Source organism: Pyxicephalus adspersus, chromosome 3, assembly GCF_032062135.1.
Source record: "Pyxicephalus adspersus chromosome 3, UCB_Pads_2.0, whole genome shotgun sequence".
In the NCBI taxonomy this organism is placed as follows: domain Eukaryota; kingdom Metazoa; phylum Chordata; class Amphibia; order Anura; family Pyxicephalidae; genus Pyxicephalus; species Pyxicephalus adspersus.
In genome coordinates this window covers 34,361,620-34,381,067 of record NC_092860.1, presented here as the reverse complement: position 1 = coordinate 34,381,067, position 19,448 = coordinate 34,361,620, and the positions used below count along the sequence as shown (strand labels likewise).

At 36.6% G+C, this 19,448-nt stretch overlaps 1 protein-coding gene across 2 annotated transcripts in view; it reads right to left on the bottom strand.

Moving 5' to 3' along the window:
- KANK1 (KN motif and ankyrin repeat domains 1) overlaps positions 1-19,448 on the bottom strand; it is a 99,541-nt gene that overhangs the window by 58,785 nt on the left and 21,308 nt on the right. The window contains exon 1 of one of the 2 annotated variants that reach the window (XM_072404195.1): positions 15,632-15,740. The exons of the other annotated variant lie outside the window; for it this stretch is intronic. The gene's annotated coding sequence lies outside the window, so the exon portion shown is untranslated. Of the gene's footprint in view, positions 1-15,631; positions 15,741-19,448 lie in introns of those variants that run through there. 2 annotated transcript variants of the gene reach the window in all.

Here is a 19,448-nt window from a genome sequence, read left to right as displayed (position 1 = left end):
TCTAACGGCTTTGCAAACCTAGGCACATTCTAATCAAAATTCTTTCAGTTCAGATCTTATATTTTCATCCCAAGGCAGAAATGCTTTGCATGAAATTATGCCATCATATGGAACATATAACAGAGCAATAAGTTTGTTTTATCTAGATTACATGCAAAAGTAGTGCAACTGTTCTATCAGTACACTCTCACGCAATGATTTTGTAAGTATAACACTGTATTGATACATTGCAGAAAGTGCCAGCACAGAAGTGTGACAGTTTGCTAGTTCTCAAGCACCTTAAACACATTCCTATAGGCCTAATATTATGATGGACTTCTTTAACAGCATAATTCAGAAAGAAGTAGCTTTGGCAATATCAGGAAGAGCTTTGCCAATCGAAATCAGTCCAGCATTAGGATGAAGGCGTAATGGCTTGAGGAATTAAAAGGTGTAAAGTATGTAATGCTATCTCATGCAAGTCTATATTCAGTGCTGTCTTTGCAAATACTGTGAGAACAACTAAGAAATCACAATGTAATCTCAAAAGATAACCTTAGCTTGCTCCATAGAATTCCTCTTCTGTAGGGAACTTAACATTCTGGTACTTTATTGCCACCCCAATCACCAGGAGTCAGGCCTCCCAATTCTGTGGCAACAAAAATGTACTACCTACACTTTTCCTTCCTGTTCTCATTTGATATCGCTAAGGTCTGGCAACTGGTCACTACCATGAGGACAGCAGGGATTCCTTGCAATATAAACATATGTTGCCCATTTCATTGAAATTTTGCAATTTTGGATTTGTGATCTATTATAAATATATGCTTATTCATCCTGACTCACATTAAACATCATTCATCAGTACTTCAGAGTAGAGCATGGGAAAACAGGCCAATGCAAATCAATGGTCACAGTCACTGTCATCATCATGGTCAAGAGTAGCCCAAAATATTTCTTAACAACCTATTTAAACTTGGAGTTTTTGTTGACCTAGTACACATGAGCAAATCTGCTGCAATCTCTGCACCCAACCAACCAACCAACCAGATCCACATTTTAGCTGGGAATCAACCAGTTGGAAGTCCTAAAACTCCGTATACATGTGTACCGGATTCTGCCCTTCGCTATCCCCCATCACCCCGAGAGATTGAAACCCATCAGAATTTTGATCAGATGTAGTCAATCTTTTGTATACTTAATATAACTTTTGATCAATATTTACCAACATGTCCAAAAAAATTTGATTAAGTGCAAGTTTAGCTTGCAATGTATCATAAGCTAACTGAAAATTGTATTTTATGAGAGGGGCACATAACACATTGTACTTTATTTTGGGATTGCAAAATGAAAATATTTAAATTATGAGAACCAGATTTCTGCCAGAAGGCTGCAAAGGATTGGAGTATACACGATGACTTGTATAGTAGGTTCTATTTATCTATTTGGGGGTGTGCGTGTACATATATAAAATGTATAATCAATAAATATTTATGCACAGTTCACTTTACATAATTCCTAATGCTGCAATAAAACTAATACTGATCCTAATCTGATATCCCTCACAAATGTATTGCCATTTGTCTTGTTGGGTTTTAAATGTTATATTTAATATACATTCAATCTACTTTATTGTCTTTTTTTATTTTTAATAAAAAGCAATTACCACATTTTGTGGGGAGAACCATTTTAAAATTGTAATAAAAAAACAAAGATAGGAGTTAAGAATAAGTATAGATGGGTTCTAGCCTTAACATACTCTAAAAAAACATCTAAAACATTTTTATTTCTGTCAGCAGATTTTCCTTTGTTGGTCTGGTAAAACAGAAGAAATCTCTAACAGAGCCCCGCATAACAGAAAAAGCCCTCCAGGGTGCTAACCCCTGTCCTCACTTTTCCAAAAAAACTAAAATAAAATAAATTAGCTTAATATACAGTTAAATAGTCTGGTTATGTACATAAGCAACCATGAGACTTTTTTTTAGTCCCTAAGAATTTATTTCTGCATTTCTTTCTGGTTCTAAAAATGTTTGCAGTCTCATCATTTGTTATTATATCACTTCTCCTGCATTCAAACTTGTTCCCACAGATATATTTTCTAATTATGCTCTCAACAAACACAGGCAAAAACAGGGTATATCAAATATATATATATATAATCTCTTTTTTTTTAAGGTTTTCTTATCTAACCAACCAATGAAAAGAGACACTCAAAACCTAATACTTTCCTTTAGATTAAACTGCTCTGTTGTGAAAAAGACCAATGTAGCAGGTACAGTGGATCAGATAACACACATAGTAGTAATTAGGCCATTAGGTGAAAGAGAACCTTCTCTTTAAATGTTTTAAATGTTACCTTTAAAGCCTGATCGAACATACATGATGCCAATAGTGAATTCTTCTCTCCACCTACCCTGCGCCTTGCTTGGGGTGGAGAGGATCAGTTTGATGGGCCCTAATGCAGACAACAGATGTAAAGTGCATGGGCAGAATCTGGTGGGACAGCAGAGGACTTGATGACCATGATATTCTATCAGCCCAGGAACAGGGCAAGATCAGATGAACTTTTAGTTTAACTTTTACTTTATCTAAACTGTTTAATCCAAGTGCAGTTTTCAGAGAAATTGGAAAAATATTAATGCTCTACTCTCCCATTCTATTTTCATGCTCTGATTTCATCTGTGGATGCGAACTATGTCCCTCAAAATTTCAAAAGCAGAAATATTGCCCATGTTAACCAATTATTTAATAATGATGCCTAACAGGCCACCCTTTCCATAGTTTCTGTGCACACTCACCTTTAAAGAGAACCCCAATAATGTACACCGCACTCATCCACTGCTCAAGCTTCATAAATAGGGCTACATGAAGGTTACAATGAAAACGCACAGCCTTGTAATGGAGTTTACAGCCTATAGAATATAGAAAAGTGCACAACACGGTATTAAAGAGCTGTTCAACTCTCTGTTCTTTAAATCTTGGGTGGATGCTAACAGACTGAATCACTCATCAACTGCTCATCTCTAAATACCACACTTAAAGAGATCTGCTGCATATTGTGAACTCCAACAGGTAATCCAATCCAATCCATATTCTGGCAGGTACCCACACTTGTACAATATTTTGCCCCTCCTGTTTTGATTATGAAGTGATTACAATTAATTGTACTCAATTGTTTTTATACACATGACAAACAAATTACCCATTAGTCATCTGCTGAATTCCCTTCAGATCCACCAAAGTGTAATCTCTGCCAGCTTTACTTTTCTTTTGCTCTTTTTATTATAATATTTTCATATCCATAGTGCATAGTTAACATATGCGGTGCTTGTACACAGAACGTTAAAACCTAACATGATGTTGTCTGTATCTAGACCACAAGTTGTTTCTCTTTTTTTATTGTTATGTGGAATGTGTAACATACCGGTCTTTGTTTCCCGTATTTACCCTTACCCTGTTTTGTCTTGATTTGTTACTGTCTTGTTTTTGTTGTTAATTATGTTTTTCAAAAATAAAAAATGTTAGAAAAAAAAAAAAAACCTAACATGAGCTTTCTTAACTTGAAACTGTTACATAATAGAAAAAAAAGAAACACTTTAAGAATAAATCAAAGTCTGCTTAAAGTTGCTGATTAATGTTTGCTCTTTTCTGAGAGGGGGAAATTATTTTTAATCTGTTAAGAACTGTCCATGTCTGTCACCAACTCCAATGTGACAAAAATAGGCACAAAGCAGAGTTTCCCAGAGCCACACTTGTTATGTACATACAAATTACAACAAAACACATAGAGCTGTGCAGTAACAGCTACTAGTACTGCACTGATAACACAAATTAACTGCACAAACTGTGATTACTACGCGTCTTCTATTACGGCCCTGCCTTGATCTACTACCACAATTATTCCAATGTTCATTGTTCCATTGCTGTGAGCGGATCATAGAAGGGCTTGTAAATAAATGCTCACACATGCCTGAACATTTTATATTTTATTTATAAAACTGCCCCATATAAAACTATTACAATTACTAGAACACTGTGCTAAACTGTTAGGTCGATATGGCTGCTGCACTTCAGATACATCCCGTATATCTAATGGGAGGTCATGTCATGCAGCAATTTCTTTCATGTATAATTGTATCTATTGTTTTCATTTTTACTAATGACCCAATACAGTATTTACACTGCTCCTTTACCCACTGTTGCCAAAAGTTTTCTTTCAGTTGCTACAAATGTCAATGTTCGTCATAGTAAGCTGACAAAATGACAACACATTACCACTTGTATATATATAGGATCAGTCATACCTTCAAAAACTATTATGTTTTGTAACTGAAGATTCAGATGTTTGAATGGTGTGTTTGGTTTGCAATGATTTGTTCAAAAATAGCACTTGAACTATACCATACATACAAATTAACATTCCAGTACTCCCTGGTTCAGAGAAGAAGAGTTATTCCAGTGCCTTGGTGATGGCTGTACTTACATCTCATGATCAATTCATCACCATTTACAGTATACAGGAATGTTAAAGGGCTTATTTAGAACTAGGAAATGCAATCTTTACATTTGCTAATTCTATTCAATGAAAGTGCACATTTCTGTAAAATTTTTTGCTGCACCAGTTTGCCTTGAGGTTGCCTAAAACCCAACTGAACACAAAAATGAACACTGATGAACACTGATTCAATGAAATTGAAGGAAAATTCTAACAACTATCAGGTTGATAAATGGATACAAACAGTGTGATAAAGCAAAGTGGTAGACAAAAATTTGTTTATTGGGCCAAAGGTTCTTGCACATTGCACTGCATCTGTTTGCTCATCTCTAAATTCATCCAGTGGGGCAGTCATTTAGATGTGACACTATGGTAGCAAAAGCAGGAAAAACTAATACATGGCAGATTACATTTCCAAGCATCCCTGCATTATAGAAAAAGCCATGGGTGTACATGAGGAGAGGCAGGACATTGGAATGACCCCAGTTCTGCAAATTATTGCCCTTATGCCCTAGTTGTGTTGCTAGATGCAAAGCTACACGATGGGTTTTTGAATTTGCAACCTTTACTTCCTGAGTTTATACTTTATAATATAAAAATAAATTTATACTAATCAACATAATTGATTTAAGCATTTACTTTGTTCGATTTTGGGTTTAGTTAGGATATAATGCCTGCAGGAATATCTACCATCCCCAACTACATTTCATGTTCATGTAAGTTATCAAAAAAAAAAAAAAAAAATCACACATCACCTATGAAAACATATTTTGGCAGCCATCCAGAATGATAAAATGAAATCACAATAAACCTGTTTCCTGATATTCTCTCCCCTCTCTCACACCCAGGAGATGTTATATTTTGACAGCCAGCCACACCTTCCTGCCTATCCACACATACAGGTACACCCAGGTGATTATTAACTATATCTACTCACACTGTAAATGCATGCATCACGTTATGGAACATTCTGCTCATCAAGTACACCAGTTAGTAGATTTACTACCCAGATCTACAACTTGCTACAAACCCAATAATGAGTAATGTCCGCCCTTCCCTTAAACGGGTTCTGCAGCTTTCTGCATTTTGAAAACTTTTGTTCTATATAACCTAAACAATGTAATAAAACTTTACATCAATGTGCCAAATTTATTAAGGCTTAATGAACAAGGCAGATCAGCACAGCAGTATTTGCAAAAGGGTGTCATGGCATCAAAAATTAGTATGTATAGTTGTGTCTTAAAGGCCAAGTATACGATTTGAATAAAATTGCCTCCATTGTCCACTGCACAACCAAAACTAATGTCAGGCTGGCTGTGCCTATGAACCACAAAACACAAATACGGTGGTTGGAAAACAGCTTTGCTGTTTGCCTTGAGTGTCAATTTAAAATAATTTATGGATAGCCACCATTAACAAAACAGAACAGAGGCCAACAATTACTTGATATGTAAGAAACTCTCCCATTGTGTAGTTATCTAATAATCACTTGGCATTACCAGTAAAGGGCTTGACAAGTTTGTTATGCTGAAAGAAAGCCTTGTCACCCTCCATGTTTCCTGGCAAAAATTAAATGCAGAATGTAAGGTCAAGAGTTATTCCCATATATAGTGAAGAATAAAAGTGAAGGCCTGATAGAAGGCTGAAACAGATCATGCTTCACATCAATGACCAGTAACTGTGGAAAGTCATTCTAGAAAACAGATTTTTTTATATTTGTAAAAACAGAGTGTTAGTCATATCCTTTTAAGGAACATTATTTTTTTTTTAAATCCCACTAAGGCATGCAGGGAGAGAAAAATGTTAGCAGTATCTGTTGGTCTACCCTTCTGAAAATGCTAGTTGCCCAACTTTTTAACCAACGCTGACTTCAATACTGAATTCATCTATAGATCATAAGATCTTTACCTAATCTACTGAGAATTTCATATGCATTTACTAATGTCAACCTCATAATTTCTCACAACCCAACTTCATAGAGTTCTGGGCTACAGGGCACTCACCGAGATTCTTCCCAAAGGAATGCAGAAAACGTAGAAGGTAAGCATTTACATTTTTTTTCCCCACAGGTGGCTTCCTGCAGTATGGAAGTCAAAAAAAAGGTAAGTATTTTAGTGACTCTTTACATATTTTTTTTGAGTGGTTTAAGGTGAAACGAGAGACCCTTACGATAATAAAATATTCATAACTTTTTTTTACTGATCTAAAAAGCCTTTGCCATTACATTTCCTACATCCTTTTGGATTGTTAGCTCCCAAGGGCAGAACTCTCTCCCTAGTTTTTGTACTTGATGAATGCTTTGTTAGGCATAATTTAGTAAATGTTGTTTTTCACCTCTGTACTATGCACTTTTGTTGATTTTACAAAGTTACATCATTATCTGTGGTGCAGTACAATCATATTAATATTTTAAAATAAATCACCTGTTTGTTCTGAGGGCCCATTCATACAAATGATGCACTGCCCTAAATTCTTCATGTATAATTTGTGCAAATAAACGGTCTGACTTGAATGAAACACACAACACTGTGCAGGGCTACTGTGAATAACCTTTTACAGAAACATGCAGTACATCATTGTGTGATACCTCTCCCCACCTCTTAGATTGTAAGCTCTTTGGGGCAGGGTGCTCTCCTCCTCCTGTATTATTGTCCGTATCTGTCTGTTATTTGCAACCCCTATTTAATATATATTGCTGTGTAATATGTTGGTGCTATATAAATCCTGTTTAATGATAATAATCATTGAAACTTTGTAAGTGGTATTTTATTAAACCAGTTTGTATGAGGGTTGGTGCAATGAGTAAAACAAAGCTGCAAAATCAACCAGTCACCTGTATTTTGTCCCCTGCCAGTTTCAGGGATTTTCTGTGTTTTGGAAATCCATGATGGTTAGTGTCAGGCCAATATACCCTTCCCCTCATCCTTTTTGCATCTCTCTTTTTACATTTATGAATAGCTGAGCAAGTTGAGCAGTGTACATGCAACTATTGTGTGAACAACCAGTGAATAACCTCTATTTCAAAACAGAATGGTAGTTACCTTTTAATGCAAATCCCTAAAAAAAAAAAAAAAATCACCTGGAGAGCCATTATCCTTTTAACATCGATAGCTGATGAATGCAATGTCCATGGTCAAATCAGGAACACATTACTATATACTGAATGTAACTTTTCCTCTTTCTGTATGTGTGGACACTACATAGTGTCACTTAACTTGTTTTATTTTCTGGATGTAAGACTCTTAGATTCATAAGTGGATGTTTTAAGGACTCTCATAACCCTGTAGTGCATTGCCAGTAACACCAGTAATGCACTGCCATGTGTTACAGTAAGTTATTCTTTGAGACAGGCGACATACACTATATTTCTGTGTGACGTAGTGCATTGGGCTGCCCATTAAAATGCATCAGTTGCGACCTCCAACGTATGTAAAAGCGTGCAAGGTTTGAAAAATGCAGCACATAGTGGGAAGTAAACCATATTCTGTATATGTGGACTTTGTGTTCTGAAGTACCACTTCTCTTGTTGCATAAGTGCTTTATATTTCTCAATATATAATATTATGTATACAATAAGTAGGCAGAACTGTACTTTACTGAAAGGGTGGTTTCTTGAAAGCAGTGTGTAGGACTTCCTTCAACTATTACGCCCTACAGCTGTAGCACAAACCATGTCCCTGTATCCTCCAAGGTGCCTTTATTCTGTATAGTACAATTATAGCTTATTATTATTATATTAGCTTATATTAATTATAGCTTAATTATATCATTCACCCAGCATGTTGGCTACCATACAGGGTTACCTTTGAAAATAAGCTTGTGGATTTGTCCAGGCTGCTGCTGGATGCAGAAGGACATCTCAAGCTTATATTTTGGGGGCTGTGTGCTACCCACATTTGAAATGCTTTTTCTACCAGTTTTAAAACGGCAAGATATTTGGCCCACAATACTATCATGCCCATACATTGGCCAGATCGGTCTGCCTTGCCAGGCTCCCTGAACAAGACCACTGCAGGTCAGCACTGTAATATAACATTCTGCAATTCAGTGAACACTGAAAAGAATAAGTAACAGATGTATATTTAGCCATTCTATACTAAAAAGAATTGCAAATATGATTTTTCTGTATTTCTATGAGAAAGCTGACAGCAGAAAAAGACTGAGTGATACAATGTGGAATGCAGAAGTCAGACAAGACTTATGGGGCTCCAGAATAAAATAGTCACAGCTAAATTAGTTCACAGCCATAAATGGTGCATTCTATTTTAATGTAGAATTGCCTGACAGGTATCATTTCCATTTAGGTTGTCCTCGTGTGAAGAAGCAGAAAGCTAACCTGTAACAAAATGCATAATTTTTAATGTCTTTTCTTTATAATCAAAATGAATTATCAAAACAGTGTAACATGACTTCACAATGGGTACAGAACACACCATAAAAGGTTGCTTATATTAAACAGATCTTCTTAACATGAATCTCTGCTACACTGAACAACTATATTTCACCTTTAAAATGAGATTGTGTTGTGTCAAATGACAGCATACTTGTGGTCATACATTTACCAGCTTCTAATGTCCTGTCACAGTCATTTATGTTAACAGGCAATTTTTCAGTTTATGATAAAACATTCAGCAAATGTTTATTTGCACAGGATATCCTATAAATCACATGCCATTCATATGTAATTTCTTTAGAAGTTCTTAACACTGGTAACCTTGTTGTTATCTACACATTCCCTCTCCAAAATCCTCTGGCTGGAGCCAGCCTCTATTAGTTAACACTTGACTGAAGGAGTAAGGACACAAGACCGGAATTAATAACTGGAGATAAAGGGGCCACTTGGAACAGTTACAAAAAGATAAAATGCAAGAAGTGACTGATAACTAAGCAAACACATTTACAAAGGACCCTTACTAGTGCAGCGCTATCAGCTAATCAGTGCTAGATTTTATTAAATAAACTACCATGAAGTACTTCTCAGGGAGTACATATTATAAGTCAATAATAAACTGTATAGTCTGCAATACCACAAAATGTTTTTGAAGAGATCAATTGGCCCTACACAAAAAAAAGGGACAACGGAAATAAAAAAAGAAGAAATAGACCAAAGAAAGGGACGGATTGTTTCAAATAGTCTGTGCAGAATGATAGACTTACCATTAGTAATTATAAACTGTAATTACTGTGCAGAAAGCAGAATTATAGACTGGGTTGCCTCCTAAACCTTTTGCCAATATAATTATCTTGCATGCATTTGTCCCAAACTAATATTACCTGTAAAAAACACAATTCTCCCCATTACATAGTAGCACAGCTAATATACATTGTTAGCTCATATTCTTTTAGAATAAGAGAAAGTTGCACAAGTGAGAACAAAAAGCATTATGTTTGCTTACTGTCAGTGCACCTGTCACTATATATGTATTACAATACTGAGACTATAGATTTATTTGGCTAAATATCTCACACACATACAGATGAAATTGAACTCAAGAAATAGAAAACCAAAAAGTCCACTAACAAATACAAATATTTAGAAAACTTAACTAAGCAGGTATCCCAGTTCCATTCAGATAATCTAATGCACCCAACATTCAAAAACAAGATCTTCCGACAATCGCCTTCAAACTGGGCTATGCATGGCCATTCTTGAAACTCCTTCATGGACACAGCCACCAAAAGACTACCCTAATCAAAAATCCAATTCTAGACAGCCATATATAAAAAATGTGCTTAATCTGTATCTACTGTCCAAACTTTTTCTAGTTTTGCATAAAGTGGTGATGGGTTGGAAGCTCTGTTATGGGTTTTTTTTGTCCTGGACAAAAAGGTCCAGACTAAATAAGCTCTCCAACACTGGGAGAACCTAGGTGATCCAGCAAAACATGGAACTGGTCCTGGACTGAAAACATTCAACTAATAACAAAATATTTTTTTTTAAGCAATCCATTCCAGGTTGATGGATCGTCCAGGTTTTCCCACAAGACCCAAAGAGTTTTGAAAGTGTTCTGAAATTCAAACTGTAGAGTTGCCACCAGGGCATGAAAGAAATCTCACAATTAAGTATTTGATACAATACATACACACACATACAGAATACATGGCAGGGCACCAACACTGATGCTGAACAGAAGTATGGGCAAACTGATATCTTATCCTGACATAAAATGCATCACATCATGTAAACATATTGTGTTTAGAAAATGCCAAATTCAATAGACGTGAGCCTTGGCAAAGAAAACATTGCCATTCAACAGGAAAACAACAGCCTCTTAATCACATTGTTGGATGTGACCCCAAGGATTCCAATGTTTTTCTGCTGAGGAATTTCAAGTATCTCCTGCTATCTCAAGTCACTAAAAAGTGCTGCTACCATGGTTCATGTAAGGTTAAGACAAAAAGTAAGCATTCTATCCAGTTTGAGACAGCTAATAAAGCCAATGTTACTTAAAAATGTTCTGTAAAAGCTTCTGAAGAAAGTTAAATATTAAGAACATAACATGTATGCACATTAAACATTAGGGCAACATTTTAGCTTTTAATTCCAGGCAAAGTAACAGGTTCCTAATACAGGAGGCACCATAGGTAAGCTGTACAGCCAGTGTGGTCCTACACCAGAGAAGAGACACTGTGGCACAAATTACTGATAAACTTACACAACCTACACAATATTATGCATGTGGTTTCAGTGTTTTGGCTGATCGGTGTTAAGCTGCGTACACACCTGCAATTTTTCTCGTTGGAAAGGATCTTTCACGATCCTTTCCAACGAGAAAAGACTGCACGATGCATGAACGATGCTGTACATACAGCACCGTTCATGCTCTATGGAGAGGGGAGGGGGAGAGCGACGGAGCGGCACCCTGCTGCGCACTCTCCCCTTCCCTTTCATTAGGATCGGTCGTCGTCCATCGTCCATGGATCCGCCAGGACGGTCGTCGGACGATGGACGACGACCGACTGTACACACGGCAGATTTTCGCCCGATAATTGGCCGATACCGATTATCGGGCGAGAAAAATTTGCCGTGTGTACGCAGCTTAAGTCTACCTTTTCTCATCTCTACCTGATAGGATAAGTGGTTTACACAAACTAGGTAAGGATGTTTGCGTCTTTTCAGTTCACAGAAATTGACAAGGACTATGCATTTTGGCACAATCAACAGCTATTTTGTGTACCAGGTTTTAAAATAATTACATTTTTATCACCATATAAGCACATCACAATGCAGTATGGAAACAGTCTACATATTATACAGCTTGGTCTATCATCAAGCTACCTATACTTGTTAAAAAAATCCAACCAAAACAGTAACTCTGCTGAACAGCTTTAAAAATGGAATTATAGGTACACTTTGAAAATGAGCAATAACGCAGTTCATTATTGCAGAAAAGGACAGGCAATGCCCCTTTTGCAATACAACATACTTACCTGCCTGATTGCCATCTGCAGTTGTCAAAAAACAGTGAACTTTGCATACTCAAAACCACTGAAAGAAGATTACATCATTTATGAAGTTTTTTTTTTTTTAATTATGTCACAGTAAGGACACACAGGTCTCTGTGAAGGATATTACACATAATACTATACTATTGCTATTGTTTTTGTACTGCACCAAGAGAAATATGTAGTCTGGCACCAATGACCTCTTCTTTACAAAATGCCATTTCCCAGGCTGCCATATTCATTCAATGGTTTTTCTCCATCACTTAAGCAATTGCACATGTAAGAACTTAATTTCACTTGCTAGGGGTTTCTTCCACATGAGTGAATAAAAAGGTACAGAAGATAAAGATAGCCAGACAACTAGCAGTTTTAGAAGGAGGTCAAATCTGGAAGTTTTCAGAAGGAGGTCAAATCTGGAAGTTTTCAAGTTTACAAATAAATAGATGATTTCTTCCTCTTTCAGAAAGAAAATGCTCAGAATACACCTATGAGATATCTTTTTGAAATATTTCTTGCTGGAGACACAACTGATCAGAAATCATAGGAAAGACGCAGAAATCCATACCTCACACTGCGGCTTCAAGAGGCCAATATGGTGTAAGGATTCTAGAGTCCAAACTTCACAGGATTGATCCTGGTGTCTGGGGTATGTACCTGTTTTTTTAATCATTCCTCTAATTCTAAAGCAAAATCCAATCACTGTCTCCTGATGTTTTCCCTCTGTGCATTCTGAAAAGGAAATATCACACCTTCAGAATTTTAAAACATGGAACATGAAAAGGCTCAAAAGTTAGTTATGGTGAACTTACACGCTAACTCCTATGTATCCTATGCAAAGTTAATGTAGTAAATGACTGACCAAGACAGCCTAGGGGAATTGCTGCTTTCAAGGTCATTTCATAGTTACCCAGGCATCCTGTACTAAACACAACAGTACAAAGGAGGAGCCTTTTCCATTAACCCTTTTTAAATCGGTACATTCAACATGATTAAAAATAATTACAATCATAATTACACACACACACACACACACACACACATCTGTTCAACTGCTTGTAAACACAAATATCTAATTGGTTAATTAATGGCAGCAAATCATTGCATTAGACATTAGACAATTTTCTAAAGTTTAAACAAAGCATCAGAATGGGGAAGAAAGGTAATCTGAGTAACTTTGAAGGTGGCATAGTTGATAGTTTAGGTGGCTTCAAGGTGTCTTTCAGAAACTGCTGGGATTTTCTCATATAACAATGAAGTTGCCTGACCTGATGAGTCCTAATTTCTACTGGGACACTGAGATGGTATGATCAGAATTTGGTGTCAACAACATAAAATCACAGATCCCTTCAGCTTTGTATCTTTGGTTCAGAATGGTGGTGTAATAGGGTTTTCTTGGCACACTTTGGGGCCCTTTGTACCAACTGAGCATCGTTTTAATGCCACAGTCTGCTCGATCATTGTTTCTGACCATGTCCATCTCTTTATGGCCACAAGGTACCCATCTTCCAATGTCTGCAGATACTGCACCATGTCACAAAGCTCAAATCTCCTCAAACATGACAATGAGTTCACTGTACTACAATTTCTTCCATAGTCACCAGATCCTTATCCTATACAACACCTTTTGGATGTAGTTAAATGGTAGATTTGCATCATGGATCTGCAGCAATTGCATGATGCTCACATGGCAATTTAGACCAAAATCCCTGAGGGAAGTTTCCAGCACCATATTGAAACTATGCCACAAAGAATCATGATAGTTCTGAGAGCAAAGGAGGGTATTAGTCGGTATTAGCAAAGTGTACCTATAAAAGTGGTAACCCTTCCACAAAAAAAACAAACAATTACAGCAGCACAGACCTTACTTCCCACCCCACCACATACACATAAGTTTCATTCCCGGCACATATACAATTTTATCACTATTTGTTTGGTAACCCTGTGTGTATTTAGTCAGATGCTGCTTTATCAATTTACAAAAGCAAGAGCTGCCACAAAATCAACAAGAAACACATTTCAAATATAAGTCTGGAGAAAAGCTTTTTGCTTTGTTTTTCCAATGTTTGTACATTTTACAGCCTTCACAGGAAGCCCAATGGATATCCCTGTCATTAGCAAATAATAGGGGTCATAATAACAGGTTGTGTGAACTTAGGTCACCAAAAGGCCTAAAATTCCATTCCTCAACTAGGGTGGGAAACTTCTAAATATTATTCCCACAATAGTCAAAATTACGTTTATACTAAAGGAACATGATAACCAAAATGTGTCCATCTCACACCAAAACCAAAAAGACCAAAGGAACATGATAACAAATTTGTCTTGCATGTTAAGAGAAATGGAATAATCTTTTATAGGTGTTTTAATTTATAATTTATAAATATATAATAATATTTTCTAAATAAAAAGTTTTTACTTGATTTTATACATGTGCCAATGAAGTCCCCTTTCATTCTGCATATTTTGAATTAATAAACACAATTTTAAGGTTAGTAGTTCTAAGTGGCAGTTGGACTGATGCATCACTTGAAGAAACGGTCCAATTTTCAGAGCTTCAAAGAGGTAAGTAACCAATACAGACCAAAATGGGGGAAAAAAAAATTCTCATTGTTCTTGTTGTAATTTATAGTTGTGCACAAATGCTGTGCAAATATCAATGGAGTAATAGTTGGTATAGGGCTAAGCACACCCTCTAAAGGTAACTGGAATTACCAGACTTTTCTCAGAGGCTCTCAGAGTGCAAAATAGGTTAGAGACTGCAGTAAAGGAAGTAACAGATCTTGTGACCTGATATACCAGACTTACAAACTATTATTTAGTTAAAATAAAAACAATATCTATTATACTCACCTTCTTTGCAGCAAAAAGTTATCCAGGTGCCAACATCCTCACCCATCTTCTGCTGCCATTGGTATCTTTATCAGTCTTAACTGGTCATTCGAGGATGATATAAGGCCTTATAGACATGAATTCATCCCAGTACTGTGGCATGCCCAGAATGTACAATGAGTTGCATATACAAAGAGTTTTAGGTTTAGGAGAATAAAGCTAAAAGGCTTTTATTTCCAGAGACAAGTGCTGCCCCTCCAAATGTTTAAGGTGTCTCTTCTGCAAAGTTTCATCCAAAACACAACTTTTTCAGTATTAAAATAATTAGCTGTTACTATGGATTTAGAGTTACCCAATAATTCAAAATGGCAAATTAGAAGAAGACCTTTGCTCACCATAGGGTTGTACAAAGCTGATAGTCAGCTAAGAGATATAAAGATATTTGGATGGATAAGGAAATACAGAAGATTCTCTTACAGAGCAATGCAATTCTCAGGTTATGATAATAAAAGCAAAACCTCATGGAGAAAAGACATAGTCCAAAACACCAGTTTCTTCAGAACACAAAGAAGTGAAAATTGACAAGAATATTGGTTAAAAACTTGGTAAATAGACCAGGTCACGATGGTTTCATCAACACATTAGCCAGGTTTATTTATGTGACATCAGTTATAATGACAAAATAATCATCAAAGCACATAAAAAAAGACATAAAAACTATTATGGATAGTAGTATATAGATGGAAGGAGAGCGAGAATGTATCAGAGAGATCTACATTATTTTCAGTCTATAATGAATTAGCACGAATGCTAATACAAACGACACAATGCAAACAATGGACACAAAAGTACAAAGGAAGCAGCCCATGGCCTTGTACTTACATTTCTCCTAATAGATGGCACCATTATTTTAACACTCCATTTGCTGGTCCAACAAACACAGTACTACGTTACAGGATCCTCATTACTAGAAAACCAAGGACTTACAGGCAAATCTCAAGAGCAACATAGCTTTCAGAGCAGAATCAGTTTAAACAAATAAAAAAAAAAAAAAAAAAAAAAAAAAAAAAAAAAAAGATACGCAGCAAACAGAATTGCATTTTTTTTAACAAAAGAGCTCAGAGCTTGATGGATGGAGTCACTGAGTGCATGAGTGCAGCCCCCAAGCGCTTGTCCTCCGATTGTTAGTTTAAGATTCTCTTTGTGACGTAGTTCTAACCTCTTGACAGCACCAAATGTCACCATAACCACACTGCAAACACAAGTTATACAAACAAAAGAGCTGCTGGCTACCAGTCTTCGATTGCAACGAAAGTAGTATTTTTATATAGACGGTCTTTGTAGAGCAGTCATTTGACAGAGCTATATACTGTATGCTGTCTAAATCTGATACACAACATTTATCCCTAGCCAAGCTCCTCTTCCTTGTTCATTCCAAGAATACAAGGTGCAGCAGAAAATTTTAACAACATTGTTCCATCTTTAAAGGACTAATCTGAATGTGTAATGCTTATTGCTATGCATTAGGATAACTCAAACATGCCTGCATTTTTGCAGCAAACTAGTAGGATCAAATATTTCAGCATGTATGAGTTATGCTGTTTACTAACATATGTTAAGACCATTCACATTAATTTGAAGAGGATGCCATGCAGAACTTTCTACTAAACCTCTAGTATTTTGTTCCAATTTACAATGCCTTCCTGTCTTTTTACTATGCATTTTTTTATTTTTGGATTATGCCCCAGCTGTCCAGTGCCACTGTATTTTGACACCAGTTTCTAGTGTTCCATGTTTTATATATACATGTAATAACTTGTAGTAGTGCAATAGTGGAATAGGGAAGCAGATAGCGTATGATCTGACCTTTAGTTCTGTCACTCCACTGTCTGCATGATCATAGCTCCATATAAAAGTTAAAAGCAAACCATCAGTAAGAACCGCAGAGCTGGCATGCTGTTAGCTGTCACTGATATTTCATGTACACAAAGCCCAGCCCAAGCAGCTCTCTCATGACAGCCGGATGGCTACTGAAAAGTGCCAGGTGGTGTGCCCAGATAAAGGAGCTGGGGAGAATACTGTGATGTGCATACTTGCTAAAAGGGGACTCCAAAAACTTCACTCTGAATTCAGAATGTCAGGCAACTAGCCTTTTCAGTGATGGCATTTTATGTTGAATGGATGAACAAAAAGGAATGATGCCAACCTCAAATTCCTAGTGAAAATATGCACTGAAAATGGGGCACTTAACATTCAGGTGACCACAGACAAGATACAATCTCTATGCGTTTACAAATAAGTGACATGAACCAGTAATCTTTTTTCATTGCAAAATAAGAAGCTGCTCCCCCACCCCACTCCAAAACAAACTCATGTACCTACATGCAAGCTTAGGTAAATCAATGGCACATATTTGGCGGTATGCTCTTTGATGACATAAATCAACAACTCATTAATTGTGAGATTACCTGAACAAGTTTTCCTTTTGTCATATTTTGTCTTTTATATGTGTAAACAGAAGACAACAAAAGTGCACAGAAGACCATTCACTATACTATAATATTAAAATAGGAGTAAAGTCATAAAGCTGAAACAGTGCCCCAAGCATAAACACATTCCAATGTGTAAAGGAAATCCAGGAGCCGTATAAGCAAATCACACGTCTAGGTGCTATTCTTTTATTCTTCTTAGATTCTCTTTTCTTAACAGTACCTTTTCATATCTACATCGTGTTAGGGAACAGAATAAAAATATTTCTGGTCTAAAGTGATTTAGTAAGTGTAAATTTGTCAGAATAAATTTCATGTCACAATATACAACTGAAACAACTTTTATCAATAAAAACAGTCCATGAGCTTTAGCCTAGGCTGGGAGGATATCATCAGTCTGCTGCATGCAGGAAGATCAAACTGCAAGTCACAAAGATGCTGCACTGAAGGTTGGTGTCTGACTGACCAGAACCTCACAGATTTCGGGATTTACAAAGTTTCAGCCAGCAATCCAGTACAGGAAGTGGATGGTGGATGAGGCCAGAACAAAGATGGATCTCTATCCTTCTGAGTAAAAAGATAATAAAAGGTATGCCAAAATGGAGTACTGTGATCTCAGTAAATAGCAAAAGACTACCTTGGAGTGTTACTCTTAAGCATTACCATGTACGTACCTAAATCAAAATGACAGGACTCCTTTAATAAAAAAAAAAAAAAGAGCATTACAGAGAATAACCACAACTTTTAGATGTAAAGACTATCACTGAATACAAGGGTTTGTAGGGTGAACTCTGCATTTTAATGTTTCTGTATTTCAATCTTTTTATTGAAGTTTAACAATTTTCCAAAAAGAATAAACAAACAAACCAAAAAAAAAAAAACACACATAACAAGACAAGCAATATAGAAATCACCCTTATCAGGCAATTGGATAGAACACAAATATAATGTTTTTAGACAACAAAAATGAAATAAAAACAGGAAAATGTTATCATCATCAAAAAACAGAAAGGACATTGAAGAGGAAATAAAAAAAGGGAAATGGGGAGACTTCCATATCTAGAAAATCTGTTAATAAAAAACTAAAACCATTTAGGACCCATTGTACGTTTGCCAGGGTTCCCATATAAGATCAAATTTGTCTAAGGTATGACTAAGAGTGTGATACAGTTTGTCATTGACCATAATCCAATTCAACTTTGAAGTTAAGGGATCCCTAGGAATGGTATCCTTATTACAAGCTTTTAAAAAGTTTGGCCCATTTCTTTATATATTTGGGGAGTTGTTGGTAGAGCCTATAAAAAAAGCAGCTTTCTGGGATTTTTCCATCTAAATCTGTGTAATTGAGGAGAGAAGCTTAAACATTTCTGACCAATAAGTTTGGGCTGTGGGAAAAGAGCACCATATGTGCTCCATCGAACCTCTTGCACCACCCCCTCTAAAACAGAAGAGAGAAGAGGGCTTGTATATGGCTATTCTCTCTGGGACTAAATAGCAGCGTAAGAGCACTTTGTAATTTGCTTCAACCAATGAGGAATTGATGGACACTTTCGACAGGGAATGGGCTAACCCAGTCCACTCCTCCCAAGTCTTACCCAGATCTACTTCCTGGGTAAGAGCTCGCATGTAGGAGAGTTTTGCGACACTATGGCTGCGTATATAAAAGAGATTTGGCCCTTAATGTCTGGTATAGATCTGCACGAGCTACCGAATGATGTAGAGTGAAAAGGAGGGACACCTGATCTGAGTTTGGAACGTTGCTTCCCGGGAGCTCCCTTTTACTGCATAAGTATTGAAAACTTAGCATTTTAATGTTTCTGAACTATTATCTTGGTTGATAAAAACCTAGCACCTGTAGAAAGTTTAAGACTTAAAGCACGACAACCATTATACTCATGGGTCAGCCAGAGCATCACCACTGCTCCAGTCAGGGAACAAACACCACATTTACCACAATAAAAAGTCACCCCACCACTATAGCGATGTATGAATCTCTTCTAACACAACCACAACTAGAAATCGTCAGCGTCTGAACTGTAATACAAACAGACGAGGTGCAGAATTTTGGTGGGGGGGACCCAGGACTAATTTCTACATCGGGCCCATATGTCTGAAGCTACAATGCACTGACCCAATGCATATATTTTATAGTTGCATGCTTTCCTTTTTTCACACTGATAGAGTGCTGCAAACACTCATGCACATATTTC